At 48.5% G+C, this 19,208-nt stretch overlaps 1 protein-coding gene and 1 pseudogene across 2 annotated transcripts in view; both read right to left on the bottom strand.

Moving 5' to 3' along the window:
* Window positions 1-19,208, bottom strand: part of sorcs2 (sortilin-related VPS10 domain containing receptor 2) — a 197,394-nt gene that overhangs the window by 72,862 nt on the left and 105,324 nt on the right. The window lies entirely within an intron of this gene.
* On the bottom strand, window positions 14,011-14,151 carry LOC125705400 (U1 spliceosomal RNA; annotated as a pseudogene).

Raw genomic sequence — 19,208 nt, 5'->3', positions numbered from 1 at the left:
TATAAGAGAAGTCATTATCATGAGAAGCTAACACGGCATTTCAGGATATCCATTACGGGAATAAAAATGGTTATTCCAGAACAATTCAAATGAGCTATTTGTCTTTGAGGCAACAGGAGATTCAATAGCAGAAGAAATTAAGCTGATAATGTGAGACATTTAAGTCCTTCTTAAAGGAGAAAAAAAATCACCATCTCTCACCCACGAGGTCTAGGACTTAATCCATTGCTCCTTATCTTCCTTCGACCGAATCGACAAACGCACTTGACAGCCACTTTGCACACGCCTTCTTCTGTAAACGGGGGCACAAGGCCGATCCTGCAGCGGGACTAACCGGGGGCCCAGATTGTAGGGGCTGCAAATTTTTATTTGGTTGGTGCAGCAGCATTTCATGCTGTACCTCGGGTCCCAACAATGACTTTAATCCAGTGGCCCGCACCCCCCTAGATTTGACCCTGGGGGTGCACCACTGTGTTAAGTGGAACGACTGAAAAGGTACCACACAAAATTACTGACTGTGCTGGATCTGAGTCTGGACGAAACACGCCGATTTTACACTTCTGCATGAGAGGCCTGGACATGGCCGCGGGTGCCGGGTAATGGTTTTTCTCGGATGAAGCAGCAAGACCCTGGCGGGACGGAGAAGGGGCAGCTCCGCCGCCCGCTACAGGATTAGCACACACCCATGGGGCTTTTTACAGTACACTGACTCATGGAGAGGAAGAATAAAACTACTTGTAATTTTGTTTTACAAGGGGAAAAAAAGATTAGAGGGCACCTCAGACGTAAATAAAACTTGAGAGACACGCATGATGTAATGTTTTTCATTCCTAATAAAGTTGTTTTATCAAAGCTCGCCTTCAACGGCGTGTGCGAGCGAGGACCGGTGGAAATGAAATATAATGTGCTATAACCGTTTTCCGGGTCTTTTCACGGCACTGGCCCAGCCTGAGAAGTAGAAGCGGCCCCGCGTGGCCGGACCAAAAAGAACCCGATGACATCACGTCTAAGAGGGCTCATTATGACATCATTATGGCCACGGAACTTCATTGGACCCCAGAGAGTCCAGGAAGCTCCATTCAGTTAGCTTGGCAATTTCAGTGGTCACCCTGTCACCAGATCCCAGAAGGCTGTAGGTCTGCAAGCCAATCAAAGGCTCGATTCAGTCTCCCTGCTCTCTCTTTCGTTTTCGCTGAGAAATTACTGCTCGTGTACTTTTTTTGGAACTTACATAACATTTATGAGTTTGGCAGAAAAAGAATAGAACTATAAGAAAAAATGAAGCCATTCTTTAAATGGAAATTGAATTTCGACTGGAGCAGATCATAGGGGGCTGGTTTGATTGTGCAGTTAAGCTGATACTTTCAGCTAAAGTGACTTACGCATTTTAACCAGTGAATACAATCGGTGTTTTTCAGGATAGCAATTCAGACTAAGTTCTCTGTTGAATAGTCCACCATCAAGGGCCGTAATAGAACTTTAGGCAGGAACTTCTTGTTCATAACAATCTGAACATGCTTCCAGCATGGCGCTTATATTGAGCATGTAAGTAGGAGACTGTGAAGGAGAAGCGAAAACAAGGAATAAGTGGCTCTTTAACTTATGGACTATAAAGCAAGTTTTCGGTATGTTGAGAGGCGCTTCCAGAAAGCAGCGGTACTAGTCGTCTAGGTTTACCCAGAACTTTGTGAGCAATCCTGAACGTTACTGGGGATCCCATCCATCTCATTCCATCACCCTGATCCACCCTCCAATCATCATGTCCAAAAGGAAACCAGTTTCTCATCGTGATGTTCCAGCGATGGAAGCAATTTTCAGCAATTTGTTCTCATAGAATGACACAGTCCAGCCAAGGCAGATTAACACATCCTACAAGTCGTTGTCTTTCCACTTCCTGTGACATCACTTCCTTTACAGAAAGGGCAAAAAAAAAAAACACAATTTTCTTGTTAAGCTCATTTCCATTTCCACCCCACATCCCAGTCTTACACTCCCCCCCCCCATCCACATTACTCCTCACTTCGCCATCCTGCCCTGACAAAGGTCCAATGCCGCGATTTCACATACAGCCAGTCTGTCACATACATCAAGTTTCTCGGTCTGCTTGGATCATGGATTTTGCCAATCATCATCCCCGAGAGGTAGAGTAAGAAAAAACAGGAGACTGGAATCGATTAGCAACCTTCACACACCTGAGACACGGGGACTCAGATGCAGAGAGAGGGTGTGTGAGTGTGTTGGGAGAGGGACAGCCCCCACTGATGAGGTTATCAGCCAAGCGGGGGCCCACGGGGTCACAGCCAGCCACACACACATCAATAACAGGCCTGCTCTCACCATCACAGCTATCTCATTACTGCACAGTGTGCCGGTTGCTATATGCAGAGTCCTAAACCCCATATCATTTCAAATGTGCAGAACATTCATTCGATTCCCCCGCTGCCCCCCCCCCTCCCCCCACCCTGCCCTAAGTAATAATTTGGTGTCAATTATGTCATTCACTCCGATAATTAAAATCAGTGATGCATGTCTAACCCACAGGATGCGCTCGGCAGAAGAGTGAGGTTTGTAAACACGTCCCACATGCAGCAATGCGACCGTCGACTGCATGCGTCGCTGGCAGGCACGTGCTGATTTTTCGTGAGTGTGCATTTTCGAGATTGTTCGTTTGGGGATAAATTCCCAAGCGGAGCAGAATATTACCTCAGGTCACACGGCAAAATTACATATAAACGGCAGACTAAACTCTGGAAGGCTCCTGTGTTTCCAGTACTGCGATCAAACTGAACACTGTGCAGTAAAGGTGCAGACGCAGGCCCATTCTGATTGGACGAAAGCAAGGTCTGTCATGGTCACCTAGGCACACCGACGTTTTGCCACAGGTGGATGGGTACAGGGACAGACATGACAGCAGCAGATGGCACCCTGCGAATACCACCAAAAGAGCAGGTTAGCCAGTCTAATTCAGGATCACATTCACACCTGTATGTGCAGGCGACAGTCAAGCCTGGGTACCAAAGGCCTTTGTTTCTTAGATCAGCTTGATTACTATTCTAGCTTCTCCTTAACAAGGCCTTGAATAGGGGGCAACGCGGGAGGAGTGTGAGCTCATTCGGACACGTGTGATCCCGCAGGTTCCTGCCATGGCAACAAGAAACAACGCACACAATGGTCACACCACCGAGCTGCAGAAAACTAGGTGGTTCTGGTCAAATGTTAAATATATAGGAGGAATAGATATCAAATACGGGGCTGGCTGAAGGAGCTGGACAGGGGTCTGTCAACAGAAAACAAGGTGATAGTGGAGGAGTCTTTGGAGGGCAGAATGACCGGCCACTTCAATGCTAAGCCGAGCCTTGAGATGTCTTGCCAAAATGAAAACGAGAAAGTAGCACACTGAAACCGCGAGCCCCCTTTGTGACAACGGTTAGCCCTTGACCCCTTCACGAACGTACCGTGTGACGAGAGACAAGGAACATGGATTTAAGATGGAGAAGGCCTCAGCAGGCACCCCCACCAGTACGAAAGTGGTTCGACCCGGGGAGGAAGTTCACTACCTGAGAACATGAATCACTTACACTCCAGTGTGCCAATTGGCTTGATTCCTCATAAACATTCTTCCGCATCCTGCATACAAACACCAGCCTTTCAGCCATCAATCACCAATTATTGTGAATTCGCACAGAAAAATCACTGCGAGGTTCCGAAGCCCGGATATCAGCCAATCAATCACGCTACTGGGCGCTCCGAAGATCTGCCAGGGCTTCTAAGAATATCCAAGTGGCGTCATCTTCAGCATCTATCCGCATTTGGAGGTGCAGGGAAAATCTGTCTTTGAAACAGTATTATTTAGTTGCCTAGGAGACATTTTTATCCATGATTCGCAGCTGAAACACTTCTCTCATTTACGTAATCAGGAGCTCTCGCGGAAATAGTGAGGCAGAAGCCGCTCAGCCCAGCTCAAGCGACAACCATGTGGAAGAGGAACCCACAGAACCCTCTGGTCTCTAAGCAGGTTCTTCTCCACAACTCCTCCACAATGCAGAATTTAAGGTTCTATTGCGAAGACACTGCACTCTGTCCAACTGTCATAGATTCTATTGCGATGACACTACACTCTGTCCAACTGTTACCAAACTGCCACAGAAGGAAGCAGGCCTGTCATCGAAAGTCAAATGAAAGTCAAGGTCTCTGTCATCTTTAGCTATATACTCAATGGGTCATACGCTAAGGTAAAATTTTCCACCAATGAGAAATTATTGGTCATGCTCAGCTAATAGGAAAGGCTCCCATAACTTTAGTTAATGGTATTTAAAGGTCTCAAATGTAATGTTAATGGAACATTATTTACACATTTTATATTTTCACAAAGATCTGTCAATGTCAGGACAATAATATTACCTGAACGTCCTTGTAACGCAATTAACGTTGAAAAATATTGCTTTACAATATGATATTATTGCACAGAAGTGCCATACAGTATGTGTTTACTGCAAACACACCATCCGGCTTCAAACCCACAGCCTTTGAGGTGTTAAGAGACAGTGTTACCCACTGCTCTACCACATCCTTCATTTGAGTTTATATTATTAGTCTTAGATAATGTTCTGGGAACACTAGGAAAATGGGACACATTTCAATACCTTCTTGAACAATAAATCATTAGTGGGGTGGTGCGAGAAAACAGTGATCAATAGAATATAAATATGAAAAACATTTAAAGCTCGCAAAAAGAAACCTGCAGCGAGCTGCTCTTGAGACGGGAACTCAGCCAGAATCGTCACGATAAAGACGCCATGCTGTAAAGGTATGTCAGATATTTATTAGTGAAAAGCATTTCCTCTTCCTACAGCTGCATCCCATGTAGCATAATTCGTTACGTAAGTGACAGACTCTGTGTCAGTCACAGAAGGAAGAGCTTATTTTTAGCACAGGTGATCCCAGATATTAAAAGCAACATCTGTGTTTTGAGGTTAACTGCTTCGGGAATGAGCTTTCAAATTACATTTATCCGTCACCGAAGGAAACTCTGCCACAAAACAAAGCTGTCAAATGGGGCTTAAATCACACATTCAAATTCTATATTCATATTCAACATTCCAGTTTAAAGCAAATATCCTCAGGGCCGAAAACATCGGCCTAAATCCCAGCGCTGCTATCCGGTTGTTAGCTCATTACAAGCACTTAGCAGCCTATTTCAGGTTAATATTTATGGAGTGATACTGGCAGTAAATGAAATGAAACTTCTTTGATGTAGAATATTTTTCATTTTTTGGTGATAGGTTGGGTCCATTACAGTTAGCGCCTCAGCCGAATGCAAGGGGAGTAAAAAGAGGGCAAAAAAAAAAAAAAAATATATATATCAATTGCGACCATTAAATACCATGCAGACATTTACTGGCGTGATTTCAATGTTGATTTGGTCACTCTGGCAGAATGAAATCGTTCCCAGTACCAAAGTGCCAAAGCCAAAGGGAAAGACGACGAGCTTTTGGAGAAGAGTAAGTGTTTTAGTTCATGATTTATTCACCGATCGATACGAATCACAAAAAAGCGTCTTCGCACATCAGGGCATTACAGCTGGGCCTCTCCGAGATGCCCGGTGATGAGGCGCTGTCATGAAGGTACGTCACTCCAGACCCTCCCACGCAGACCCCCATAGCCCGCCCTCGCACACACGGCCACAAAACACACAGAGCCCAGAGCTCATTACCATAAGAAATAGGTTCTTCCTATCGGTTATGGACCACGCATGAAAATCAGTCTCTGTTTGCTCCTCAGCAATTCCTCCTTGCTACCCCTGTCGCTCAGCACCCCCAGGACTCCTGTCCTCTGCATGTCTGCCTATCACACCCACAATAACCGTGGTACATGAGGCTCAGGGCTGAATTCTACATGGCCCTGCATCCAGGTGCTGTTTTCTTTAACATCATTTTTCTCCAGAATGCCTGGTTAAAACAGGAAATTGCCCATAAACTCCCCCCCCCCCCCCCCCCCCCCCCCTCGCCATCTACCATGGCCACTCACCCCCGGCTGTGGGCCATATTCTCCAGTAGTGGTTTGCTGGAAGGACATTAAACAGGGCCACGGCTGTAAGGTACAGAAGTCACTTTGCATAATAAAGAGATACGAAACACATTAATTCGCTAACCTAAGCAATGGAATCCAACTAAGCATCCTTCTGTTTGCTAAATGCCTCCTTGACTCTTTCATCCACCTGCCTTCTCTCTCCCGCCCCCTATATCTCCACCTCCATGCTGATCCTGCTCTCTCGTTCTCTCTCTCCGCATTCAGGTCAGTCACAACCAATTCCCACAAGCTGAAAGACATGACACATTTCAGAGGAGGGTCAGGGCCGTGGATCCAGCGTCCACTGTCCGAAGAGAGCAGCGCAAAAAAACACCCTGAAGGTGGGAGAACATTCTGATGGCTGAGGCAGCTTCCAGGAGAATCCTGGACCCGTTAGAGAGGTGAGGGGACAGTCCGTCCGAGATCGGAGCTGTATTTAAGCCGTCGGGCAGCCTGAGTGCCACTTCAGTGTGGTGGCTGGAGCTCTGAAGCACTGGAGATATTCTGAAAGTCATTCAGTGTGGACAAGAGAGTGTTAGCAAGAAAGATTTCAGGTACCGTGTGAGTCAAGGGCTTTCAGACAGATGATGGAGGCTGAAACGTCTGGCAGAAGCAGTTAGAAAATAAAGAGGAGATGCTGAAGTGAAGGCAGCGGAGGAGGTAATACTCAACAGGTCACTTTCCTTTCCACAGATACTTTTGGGTTTGGCCACTTAGCTCCGGCATCGTTAAATTCATCACCAAAGTCATCATCTTGCGTTCCATACGCCATTAAAAAGACGAGGAGATGCACCACTCTGGAAGATCATTTAAAAATCTGCTGTGAAAGTCCAGATCTGCGATAGTATCTATAACATGTTGATAAACGTCAGCCGTCGGTATGTTACTATCCTGAAGAATGACGTCGTAACGCCTGAAAGAGCCGCTCTGGCACAACAATGGATGTGTAACATCTCATTTCTCAAGCGACACTGTGAAAATGGTAGGAGTTGAGTGAATTTCTGACCTACTGACTAAATGATAAAGTTAGATCGAATTAAGGCCGTCCGTCCGTCCAAACAGCCATTGTGCTCATTGAAGAACATGACTAATAGATTATGGGAATTCATAGTCTAAATGTACACTATGGTTGATTTCATCAGTCTAGTTCCTCACAGGAATCACCTTATGTTTTTTCTTTGAGGTTCAGACAGAAAGACCTGTCAGGTACCCAGAGTATTATGGGCTTTCTGAATCCTCTATGCCCCAGTGTCCCATTTACCCAAACACTAACTTCACGGCCCAAAGAGATCGGGCTCTGAAGGGCCGATGCTGCAGTCTACAAATGACGGCAGGTACAAAACAAGCAAATAAAAATCTAAGGAGTAGCAGTGCGCAAACAGTAGGTGTGGGCGAGGGGTAATAAAACGTGGGCTGTCAATGTCCCTCAGTGCCCCCTGCACTCCGCAGCAGGTTTAACCCACTGCACGAGGACCGCGGCTCACTGCTCAGTCCATTAAACCACACGAGGGCCTGAATATGAAGATGACATTAGATTTGATTACATAAAGGAGTGAAAGTTCAACGAGTGACATTTAACGAAGAATAATGAGCCCTCTTGTTTTGATTTGCCAACCTTCCACAATTCCCCGGCACACCACCCCTCCCCCAAAGGTCTCCATCTCCGCCATCGCTCCTTGCTCCACATAGCTACCTGTTTACTGCACACGCCGGCAGGACTTTGAAATTACGCGCCCTATTTTACAAACTCCTGCAAGGACTTGGATTAACCATAGTACATTTGTGTCCCAAACTCCCCCGGAAAAAAATAAAATAAATAAGACATAAACAATTGCCATTGTTTATAAAGGCAGATATGATGGTTCAATTTGTCATGAGCTAACAGAGCTGAAAATCAAAACGTAAAATAGGGTACTTTACATGCCCAGATTGGTGGGTTTGCTAGTAGCTACCAGCTAACAGCAGCGGAGGTGTTCAGGCCACGCAGTGAAGTTGATTAGCCGCTAACAGCACCTTTAGAGATATGCTGGACATGACGACTTTATACTTCTGCTCTACTGATATGCGCTAATGATGCAATTGGATGGACCCTGATTGACATCAGCCGGGGCTGGTGGCTCACCTGTCCCTGATGTGCGGGGAAGCTTTGAGAATCGGTCATGGGGTTTGACAGACAGGGTGATGAACCAATCAACTTCCAGTATTAATGTTCCATAAAACTAAAATGACCCAGGGGTGTATACAGGGGTGGGGCCACAGTGGCACTGGCCCTAGCTGAAAACTGATTGGCCCCCAGAGTGCCCCCTCCCCTGTCACTCACTAATTAACATGGGCTAATGATAAAGTTAGCCTCTCTATACGAATAATGGCTCCTGTTATGCCTCCCACCTAAAAAAATTCCTAGAATCGCCCTTAAAGTGGCCATATGTCATCACAGCCTGCATATGTGAAGTACCCCCTTTAGAAGGGCCCTTTCTGTGAGCGTATGGGATAAACAGCGGTGGGTCAGTCCGGTGCCTGTTGACAGCCCACACCAAAGGACTTGCAGAAGCACGCCTAAGCTTTGGGACGCTCCGGAGAGCTACCTGAGACGGGGGCAGACAGCGGCTCGGCCGTGGCTGCACTGTGGCGACCCCCCCCCCGTCGGCGGCAAGGCCTAAGCCGCCCGTCAGCAGCTGTCAGAGTCGGATGGCTCCCACCAGAGTCGGATGGCTCCCACCAGAGTCGGATGGCTCCCACCAGAGTCGGATGGCTCCCACCAGCCCCAACAGGCCCGGCGTACCACACGCGTTTAACGGCGGCTCTTCCCGCTACCCATACCCCTTCTCCCCCCCCACCCAGCCGGACGGCAGCCTACTCCAACATGCATCTCGTCACCGCGCCCCCTCGTCCACCCCTTGCCCGACAGTTATTAGTGGGAATGATAATCAGCTGTTCCCAATGCATGACAAGGTCCAATTAGTGGACTGGGTGACAGGTCCTCCATAGCCCCCCTTTCCTGGGGAAGCTCAGTGGGGGGGTTTACCTCCCCTTGCTAATGATGAGCTTTAGCACCCACATCAGTGCCCATAGACATTATGTTGACCTGGGATCTTAATGAAAGCCAGTTTGGTCCGTGGGATTTGGGAAAGGGTACAGATACCCCAGGAACCTGCGACTTGTACCCCACCATCAGGAACCAAGGATCTCCGTCACCAGCGAGTGACTGTTCTGAGTATTCAGGAGTAATGCTTCAGCGGACAAAAGGAGTTTGTTTTTCATGTGAAGTCACCGTTACATACTGGCTAACCTAAAACTCTTCAGTGTCCAAAGAGGCATGTGATTAAATCAGCTTGAGAAGCTCACAGATGCCATTTCCATGGAATGAAAATCTAGGCGGAGTCTTACCTCGGAGACAACTCACTGGAATAAGCATTATCCTGTCTGGAATGAGTCCCATTCTAAGACATAACAAAGTAAAATGAGTCTTATCCTTAGTGATACTTAACTGGAATGAGTTGTATCCGTAAATAGTCTAGAAACAGCTTTTTCCTCTGGGATACCCTACTGCAATGAGTCTTACCTTACAGGCAACAGTTGGCACTGAGTCTTTTCCTTACAGATACCCTACTGCAATGAGTCTTACCTTACAGGTAACAGTTGGCACTGAGTCTTTTCCTTACAGATACCCTACTGCAATGAGTCTTACCTTACAGGCAACAGTTGGCACTGAGTCTTTTCCTTACAGATACCCAATTGTAATGAGTCTTATCCCATCTAGAACAAGTCCTCCTTATTTCTCCCTATATCCCCCCTCTCTGTGAATGAAATGACAGGTCAGGGCCAATCCAATCTGGGTACCTGCTTGCCAGTTCTTCACCACAAGCAGTCCTCCTGAAAACGCGCCTATTATCAGCATACTTATGGAACGGGGTTTGTGTAGAATCCTGCATGTGCTTGACTCTCCCAGAGCTGGGGTTAGTAAGTCGGTGAGAATGAGCCAGAGAGGACCCCGGCTCTGAAGCTTATTTTTCCAGCAGTTCACCTCAGCGCCAAAGCAAAAAGACAGCTGGATATACATGTAAAAAACAGCAGGTGGTGAAGTGGAATGGAATGGCAGCCTCTCACTCGCCCTGTCTGAATGTCCAGTTGTATAAACTGGAAAACGTCAGGAGTCATCAAACTGGCATGGATGAAAGTTATCCGAGGCCCTCCTCTGACGCGCGTGACCCCTTTTCTGGAATTCACCAGTGTCGACGGAGTGCTTTTCACACTGCGGGGGGGAAACTGCTGATCGCGATTCCTCTGGGCTCCAGCCGGAGTTAAAAACATCTGTAAACACAGGCGAGGGGGGCGTCTGGGGAGGGGGGGGGGGGAGAATGAGCAGGAATGGGGTGTTAGAGGCACAAAGGTGCTCACCAGTCAGGCGATAAACCCCAGAATGTGATTCAGCCTGAGTTATAGATCCAGCTGAAAACACAGGTAGGGGGGCCTCTCGAGGGGTTGGGGGGGCTGGCCTGGCGTGTCTGGGGCCAGCTGAGAAACCCTGCTGAGGGGCAGGACTCTCGTGGGGGAGGGGCATGCGCTCGGTACGGCATTCAACACAAAGTTTATACACCAAACACCAAGCTTAAGTCTGAAACAGCTGCCTGTTTTATATTTTAACAAAACTGCCACGTTGGGCAGATGACGGGGGGGGGGGGGGGCTCGATTGGGTTGGGGGGGCATGTACAGTACACTACTCTCTTTGTGTGTCGGGAACAGAGGGGAGTCACAGTGTCACACACTATTGTGTGCTAATGGAAATGAATTGGGGGGGTGGTAGGACCCGGCACCAGCCACCGCCAGCACCTCCCGCCATTGCCCATCGATTTCCGCGGTTTGCGGAGGGGGTTTCAGATACCCACAGTTCATGGAGAGCCAGCCCAATATGTGCCGTTTGTGGCCGTTTGATCGGAGGCGAGATGGCGACTGGGGGTCAGACTTGAGGGCCAGGAGGTGCGTTTGAGAGCCGAACAAATGGGGCTCCGGAAAGCCGAGCTGTATGGGCAACACTCACCCAATCAGGTGGAAAAGCCAGATAATGGGGAGGAAACACAACTAAAAATCACACAATTGCTATAGAAGGATATTTCAATTTTGAAATCCTCTGTAGCTCCAAGATGAATATTAACAGTCCGATGAAAGAAAGGGAAAATGGCATTTTGATTGGATTCCGATTTGGAAATATTGCATAGAAATACTGTTGCATATAAAAAGCACCACGGCCTACTTTTCATTTACAGTCAATTCGAGTGCATTAAATTCACCTTAGAAGCTAAGCAACACCCTGAGCACATAATGAAAGTCAAAGAGAGCCACTTTACTCAGCTACCTGGCAGTTTCCAGGAGGAAGAAAGTTTTTAATAAAGGCAACTAACCAGCACTAGTTGTCTTGCGTTCGATTATCTCTCTCCGAGTCGGAACTCGGATGAAAACGTAATGAAAAACACCACTTCCTGTCGGAAACACGCCTCTTTTATGACGTTGTTGTCAGACAGACTTTTGTTGTCTGAGTTTCCCCTGTGACGTCATTTCAACATGGTGGCTTTACAGTCAACTGTAAATCTGTTTTATAAATATTTAAAAATGTTTATTTTGTTAAATGCATTAATAGTTTTAAATGTAATTGCACGTGTTCGATTTAGAGAATACCATATTGTGACCGTAAACAGTATCCTAGCATGTAATATCAGAATTTTACCAGACTTGTTAGTGTCTTTTGTTTGCAGTTTGTTTGCCTCTCGAAAAAAGAATATCACTATGGATCTACTAAAATATTTTATAAAGCTTTTAATGTGGTTTGACTAGTTCGTGTTTCTTGTTTGTTTGTCTCTCTGAAAAAATCTCACTCCAAATCTGCTAAAATATAAAGCAATGACACACAGCAGCGTGTTCATGGAGGCAGCCATGTTTGTTCCGAGATGTTGTAGCTCGAAAGGGAGATTGTCGGACGTGATGTCACTCAACTCGGAATTTCTGAGTTCCGAGAGATAATCGAACGCAGGATTAGCCACGCTAATTACTCATTAACGGGAGCTCTCAACAAAAGCAACACCGGCACACTCACCTCGCACTCCCTGAGAAACCCAGGGAAGGTGTTTGATTGGACACACTAGGTGTTTAATCTGAAATATGACATTTCACAGGGCATTTTCAGGAAGGAGGACTGTCCTTCCATCAGAAACAACCATCACTTATCCATCCATTTTCCATAACTTTCGATGTTAAGCCATGGAGAGCAGGGATACAATCCTAGAGAGCAGAGGACAGTAAGCTGGGGACACTCTGGGCAGAATGACACTTCAGAGGGGTCACACTCATAAGGGATGGTTTAGACACACCGAAGCACGTAACCATTTCACTGTGGGAGAATATCTGCAGGAAACCCATGTAGACACCTCACACACACACACACACACACACACACACACACACACACACAGCTGGCACGTGTCAAACTACGCAGCCTCACAGGTGTGAGGTCGCAGTGCTACCTTCTGCGTCGCAGTTCTGACCCATAAGAGAAACACGTGAATGAAAAGAGCCAGGAGGGATGAAGGAGCAGATGGGCAGAGGAGAGCAGGAGGGCAGGAGGCCATTGTACTTCCTGATGATGGTCCCGCAGATACGGACAAGCTGATGAACATATTAAACACAGTTACCTTTGCTCTGGCACTGTTCACAGTGAATTCCCTGGGAGCAAACGGCCTTTTTTTTACTGAGCGGAATTCAGATGGAGTATCACTCAAATGGGGGGGGGGGTAGGCAGGTCAACAGAAAATGCATCTGCTGCTCTGTGTGTGTGTGTGTGTGGGGTGGGGGGGGGGGTCTATTTAACCCAAATGTTCTGGAGCTTTTCCACTTCCACCAAGAAGTGAAAGTCATTAGTTGTCATTGTTGACACACCACAACAAAATGTATCTTCTGCATTTAAGCCAAATGGGACATCATGACATGGGGCAGCTAATTCAGCATCTGGGAAGCAACGCTTTACCCAGGGTACCTCAGTGGTGCCTTGCTGGTTGGGGATTCAAACCAGCAATCTTTCAATTACAACTCTTCCCTAACCATTAAGACACCACTGCCCCTGAGCCATACCAGAGCTGTACATGACCAATACGTGAAATGATAGTTTTCCCTTAAAATTATGTGAGCCATGTCCAATCTGTACCAGTGCTAGCATGGCCCAGCTTACAGGGTCCAAAGTGTGACTAAACCTAATTGGTTGCGCTACCATCATCGGATTGGTTGAAATGCATATATCAGATATCGTGATCTCCATCGACATGCATGTCTGAAGGAAAAAAGAGCAAATTCTATATCTTATTCATTAGTTGTAGTATTTCACAGCGCGATGAATTAAAAAATTTCCATCCTCCTGCTTACAAGAAGTTCTAAAGAACAGCTAAACGAAATGGATTCATAATGCAAATTGACACAAACGAATGCTAATTCCATTAGCGTTTGATGCTAACATAAGATGGTGATTCTCACAAATGTGATAGCGGAAATTAGCATAGTAAATCATGATGTACACCATGTGAACAGTAAATAAGAATCTCAGTGACGCCTTTACAGAGCCGACCCTTCTGCAGTGGAAAACCAACACGTGCTGTAACTAGTCTCTCTTCACAGTACGGTTTCAGGTATGGCCCGGTTCCTGTATGCCGGTGGAAAGGTGCCATTAGTGAGTACAAGAGAACTGGATCAATGAAGCAGAAACACACAGCATGCAGACCTTTGGGGTCATTTGCTTAAGGAGTCAAAAGCCAAAGTCAGCTTTATTGTCATTGTGTGAATGCAGAACGAAAAGACGTAATGAGCTCACAGTGCAAGAATCACATGTAGTAATAGTGACAAAGATAGCAGAAAAAAGAACATAACATAAAACATGGTACATAATGGTACAAAAAAAAATCAGTGAGGAGAGTGGGAACACAGCCCCCCACTTCCAGAAATTATACAGTCGAGGTTCCCACACTGGGGGAATTCGCAGGGATCAGCACAGCGCCTCAGCTGAAGGACACACACCGACGGGGAAAATAAGCGGCAAGCAAGTGATCGGATTAGAAAATAAAGACTTTATATGAATCATTAGCATTAGCGTGGCTCTGCTGGGGCTGTGGTGGGAAGCGGCGTCTCCCACAGAAGCCGAGGCCAAGGCCTGCTCAGAGAGGCGCTGCCATGTGCTGACGAGGCGAAGCCGTCCTGCCTTGCAGCTTCACACGCACATCCATCTGTCTGCAGAGCGCTTACTCCGTACAAGGTGAGGCTGGAGCCTGGCCCAGGAAGCACGGGGCAATCTCCGGGCTCTCTCTCTCTCACACACACACACATTACGTATCTCTATCTTTGTGGGGACCGTCCATTAATTACTATGGGGGAATCTTTAATCCCAGGAATGACGACCTTAAGCCCCACCCAGTCCTAACCTTATCCATAAGTACCCAAACAAAACACGATACTTTTAGCATTTTTAGTTTTTTGATTGCAGTCAAATTTTTATAATGCCCCCCCCCCAATGTCGAAATACACACTTGGCCCCCACAATGTAACATATACATGAACTACCCACAACCCCACCCACACACACACACAGCCCTGGAGGTATGGGGCTGCATTGATAACCCCTAAGCACCGACATCATTCACAGGTGTTGGTTATTTTCAGCGGAAGGTCCCCCCCCCCCGGTTCTTAAAGCCGCAGCAAGTCCAGGTACCCCACGACTGTGCTCCCCCCCCAGCCCGCTGAAGCCTCTCTCCCCTGCCCTTTCGTCACTCCAGCATTTCCTAATTATGCCATCAAGTGCCACAGTCTTATGATAGCAGCTTTTCATGCATGATGCAAATAAATATTTTACTGTACCGCGGAGTTCCAGGGGAAATGCGTAACAGATAATCAAGAGCCTAATTGGATCGGCTTCCAAGAAACTGAGTCCTCAGCAAAGCTGCTTTGTGCTGTGCTGTCAGACAAAGGATAACAATCAAGTAACAAAATGCCCGGGACGTTTGCCATTCTGCTTCTTACAACTGCGAAAACTGTCAGCAGCATGAAAAATACAAAGAGGAAAGGTAAATATCCACATATCCAGGACATGTGGATCTTCCGCTGCACATATTGGGGCATTGCCATCACGTCCATTATAATATTAGAACACAAGTCTTTATAAAGCCAGATTAGCAATGTGTTATTCAAATTTCCTGCATGATCCAAAAGCTTATGGGCTTCGAAACAATGCTCTCCTTCCACCCCCACGTTATCCCTGCCACCCCCCCCCTCCTCATCAGGGCTTGACATCATGCCAAGCAAATAAGTCTCACGGACTCTCAAAAGGCCCTCTTTCAAACCAGGGAACGTCGCTGGTCTCTGTGAGAAGGATACGATCGGTCGGCACATGTCAGGTGGTTTTGGGAGCCCCTATAAAATGGGAGGTGCAGAGGGGGGTGGGCCTCCTCAGCTCTCAGGACAGCGGGTAGCACATGTGCCCACAGGCTTCCCCGCCACCCCTCCCTTGAGCAGCGGGGGGAGGACTGTTTACCTTAAATGAGCACCAGGTGCTCTTCTGGAAGAGGGAAAATGGTGCCAGGCTCACCTGATTTCTGTTGTTCATCAGCGAGAGAGAAATGTCAGCACCTTGGGGAGCGAGCATGATAGAGGACAGAAACACATATATCTCCCCGGCATAGGATGGGCTGGCGAGTGATTAACCGGCATTAATGCCTGATCACATGACAGCGCCCTCACATGACCAGTGCTGGAAAAACAGCACCAGTACCACAGATACGTATGTCCTACCTCTTTGTTCCTCCTGTGAATCTCAGTAGATCCCTTTCAGCGATCCTGCTTGCAGAACCCATCTTAATAAAACGAGAACTTACAACAAAACCCTGACCAAGACTGCAGGTGTTTATTTGTGGTGAAGAATCCCCCGTATATGTAAAAAAAAAAATATAAAAAAATAGCCCACCCACTCACACAGAGAATACACACAGATTCATGCATGCAGGAATCCACACATGCAAACAGCACTGACACATCTAACTGACAGAAATGTCGAGCTGCTTAGCAGCATCGCTCTTATTTCTTGGTGCCCCATCGCCATGGCGACTGTCTGTAACACCCCCAGTCACCTTGAGAAGTGCGGGTTCCATCTCACCTTGACTCTCAGCATCATTAAAGCACAATCAGTTGCACAGCCAGATGGGAAATCAGTTCCGGTCCGCTGACCGCACTGCGGATTTATTCACGGCTGTCTCGCAGACGTAACGGCGTAACCGCGACCCACCATCGGGGAATGGGGTACCGCTGAATCACCTGGGAGAGCTGAGGAAGAAGATCAGGCAGTTAACCTGCGATTAATGGCCTGCAGACCCTAGGGCGTCCTGGAGGTAAACATGGTACTGGGGACAGCAGAGCATGCAAAGCTGTATAAAAAGTGGGTGTCCATTTAGGCGCCCGAGGTCCTGCCTGATTAAAATTCCTCAAGAACCCAGATAGGCTTTGCCTCCATGTTCATATCCATGTCTTCACATGACCAAACATGGCTTTGGAAACAGAAAAACATTTCCGCAAGGTGTCTTTCTCCCGTGCCTCAGTCTAATTTCCTGTGGTGCCAAAACAGGGGGTGGGAGGAGTCGCTGGTTTGAGAGCTGCCCTGTGTGCAAGGCTGGCTGGGGGGGGCACTGCTGCCCGAAATAACCACTGGTGTGAAGATCCAAAGACGGGGGCAGTGGGCGGCTCCTCAGAGCCGTACTGATACTCTCGCCTGTTAGGCTCCCGTTTCGGTGCAGAGCGAGCGGGTTCCGAAGCCCGCGGAGACGCGGACGGGCATCCTGGCTCCACTCCTCATGACCGGCAGGAGCTGAAGCGCCTGGGCTCTCCAGGGAACCTTCCCTAGCAGGAAGGACTGATTTTACCCATCTGAACATCAAGGCACCGAACAGCAGTGATGACAAACAGCGGTATTCAGCTGCTTCTCGGTCGCCTTCAGTCATTCTAGACCAGAGCCGTTCATTTTTGCACTTTTTAGCCAAAAGCCTGAAATGACTGATGAACTCCAGGCCTTGTTTTATCATCATTAAGTTCCTGGGACTTAGTAACAATTGGGTCAAAAGTGAACGGCAGCTACTTGCTCGATTATGCCCTTGACAGTGACACATCACATGGTTATACTGTACAACACGTAGAAGCGATGACCACCTCTGCCGGAGGTACGGGTGCGACCACCTCTGCCGGAGGTACGGGAGGCCACCTCTGCCGGAGGTACGGGTGCGACCACCTCTGCCGGAGGTACGGGAGGCCACCTCTGCCGGAGGTACGGGTGGGACCACCTCTGCCGGAGGTACGGGATGACCACCTCTGCCGGAGGTACGGGTGCGACCACCTCTGCCGGAGGTACGGGTGCGACCACCTCTGCCGGAGGTACGGGAGGCCACCTCTGCCGAAGGTACGGGTGGGACCACCTCTGCCGGAGGTACGGGACGACCACCTCTGCCGGAGGTACGGGTGCGACCACCTCTGCCGGAGGTACGGGAGGCCACCTCTGCCGGAGGTACGGGTGGGACCACCTCTGCCGGAGGTACGGGTGCGACCACCTCTGCCGGAGGTACGGGAGGCCACCTCTGCCGGAGGTACGGGTGGGACCACCTCTGCCGGAGGTACGGGACGACCACCTCTGCCGGAGGTACGGGTGCGACCACCTCTGCCGGAGGTACGGGAGGACCACCTCTGCCCAGCCTGGTGCCAAAGAAGGCTGCTTGCTAACAGCTAATCCCTCCTAGAGAGTGAGAGCCCTTCAGCTGTTAATTAAACACCGTATCCCATTTGTGAATGAAAACAGAGCTCAGATCATGCCTTAAATGCTCAGTTTGTTTCTTTTTGTTTTGGAGGGATGTGCTGGGATGCTGTAGAACCAAGAGCCTGGGGAGGATGGACATGGTGGCCAGTAACCATGACGGACACGGGCAAACTACACTGAGAGAAAGAATGAAGGTGAACAGCTAGACCCCTCCCCAGGGTGAGCCCTGTCCTTAGGTCGGCCCCCAGCTACAGGACGTCCCCCTCGTGTGTCACCAGGCCCCTCACATTCAAACTGAAGAGAAATTAAATAACTTCCAGAAGAACCAAACAGCAAGCAGCATGAACAGAGTCTTTACAAGCCTGGGGGCAGATGGGGAGGGAGGGTGACCAACCTCTGCCATCTGCCCCTCTCTCTCTCTCTCTCTCTCTCTCTCTCTCTCTCTCTCTCTCTCTCTCTCTCTCTCTCTCTCTCTCTCTCTCTCTCTCTCTCTCCCTCTCTCTCTCTCCCCTAACCTAACGTGCCACTCGGATATCAGAGCCGCCTGCCAGGGACGTGGCCACACAAGCCGCCCTTCTGACCAATCAAATCGAGTCCTCCCCAAACGGGCAGGGGACATACCCAATGCTTCAGCCTTAACACATGTTATTGCCACTTGCCCTGCTTCTTTTGTCCATTTCCAGCACCTCTCCCCTGACAGACCGGTGGGTCACCTACAGCGGCGTCACTGCGGACACGACATGTGAGGGAAAAGGTGCGGATGGCGCCTGGGCTTGCGAGACGCGGCTGAGCTGTAACGGCTCGGACAGCCGGCCGTTACCATGAAAGGAGGCTCTCTAATCCCCAGCTCGGTCCCAAGGTTTAGCTACATGAAAGTATCAATTCCTATTAAAGCTGCGAAGAAACCAGGAAATAAACCAGAGAAGAAGAAAGATCAAAACCTCAGCCTCTGCGTCAACACCCCCCGGCCCCCGCCTATATAGAAAATGGAAGGCTAAGCTGAAAGGAGACAGAGACAGGCCTTGGGGTCTGAAAAGACCCGCTGTGTATGGGAGGCTCTGAGAGGAGGACATAGGCACCATCTCTATCGCCGATGGACCACCGACCCCCTGCCGTGTCACTGTTCCGGACTGCCGGGCCGTGGGGAACATACCATAGGCTATTTAAGTATAAATACCAGGGACTAAGAACCCCCCCCCCCCCAGAAACACATTAAAGGCTCATCTCCATCCCTGACACTACACTCTCCACCCCCCCCCAACCACTACTGTCACAGGATTCCCAGCACAGCCAATACAAGTCCTCTTCCTGACATTGGATA

The sequence above is a fragment of the Brienomyrus brachyistius genome, chromosome 12 (genome assembly GCF_023856365.1).
Source record: "Brienomyrus brachyistius isolate T26 chromosome 12, BBRACH_0.4, whole genome shotgun sequence".
Lineage (NCBI taxonomy): Eukaryota > Metazoa > Chordata > Actinopteri > Osteoglossiformes > Mormyridae > Brienomyrus > Brienomyrus brachyistius.
Note: the sequence above shows the minus strand (reverse complement) of the source record. Positions and strands in the feature narration are given on the sequence as shown.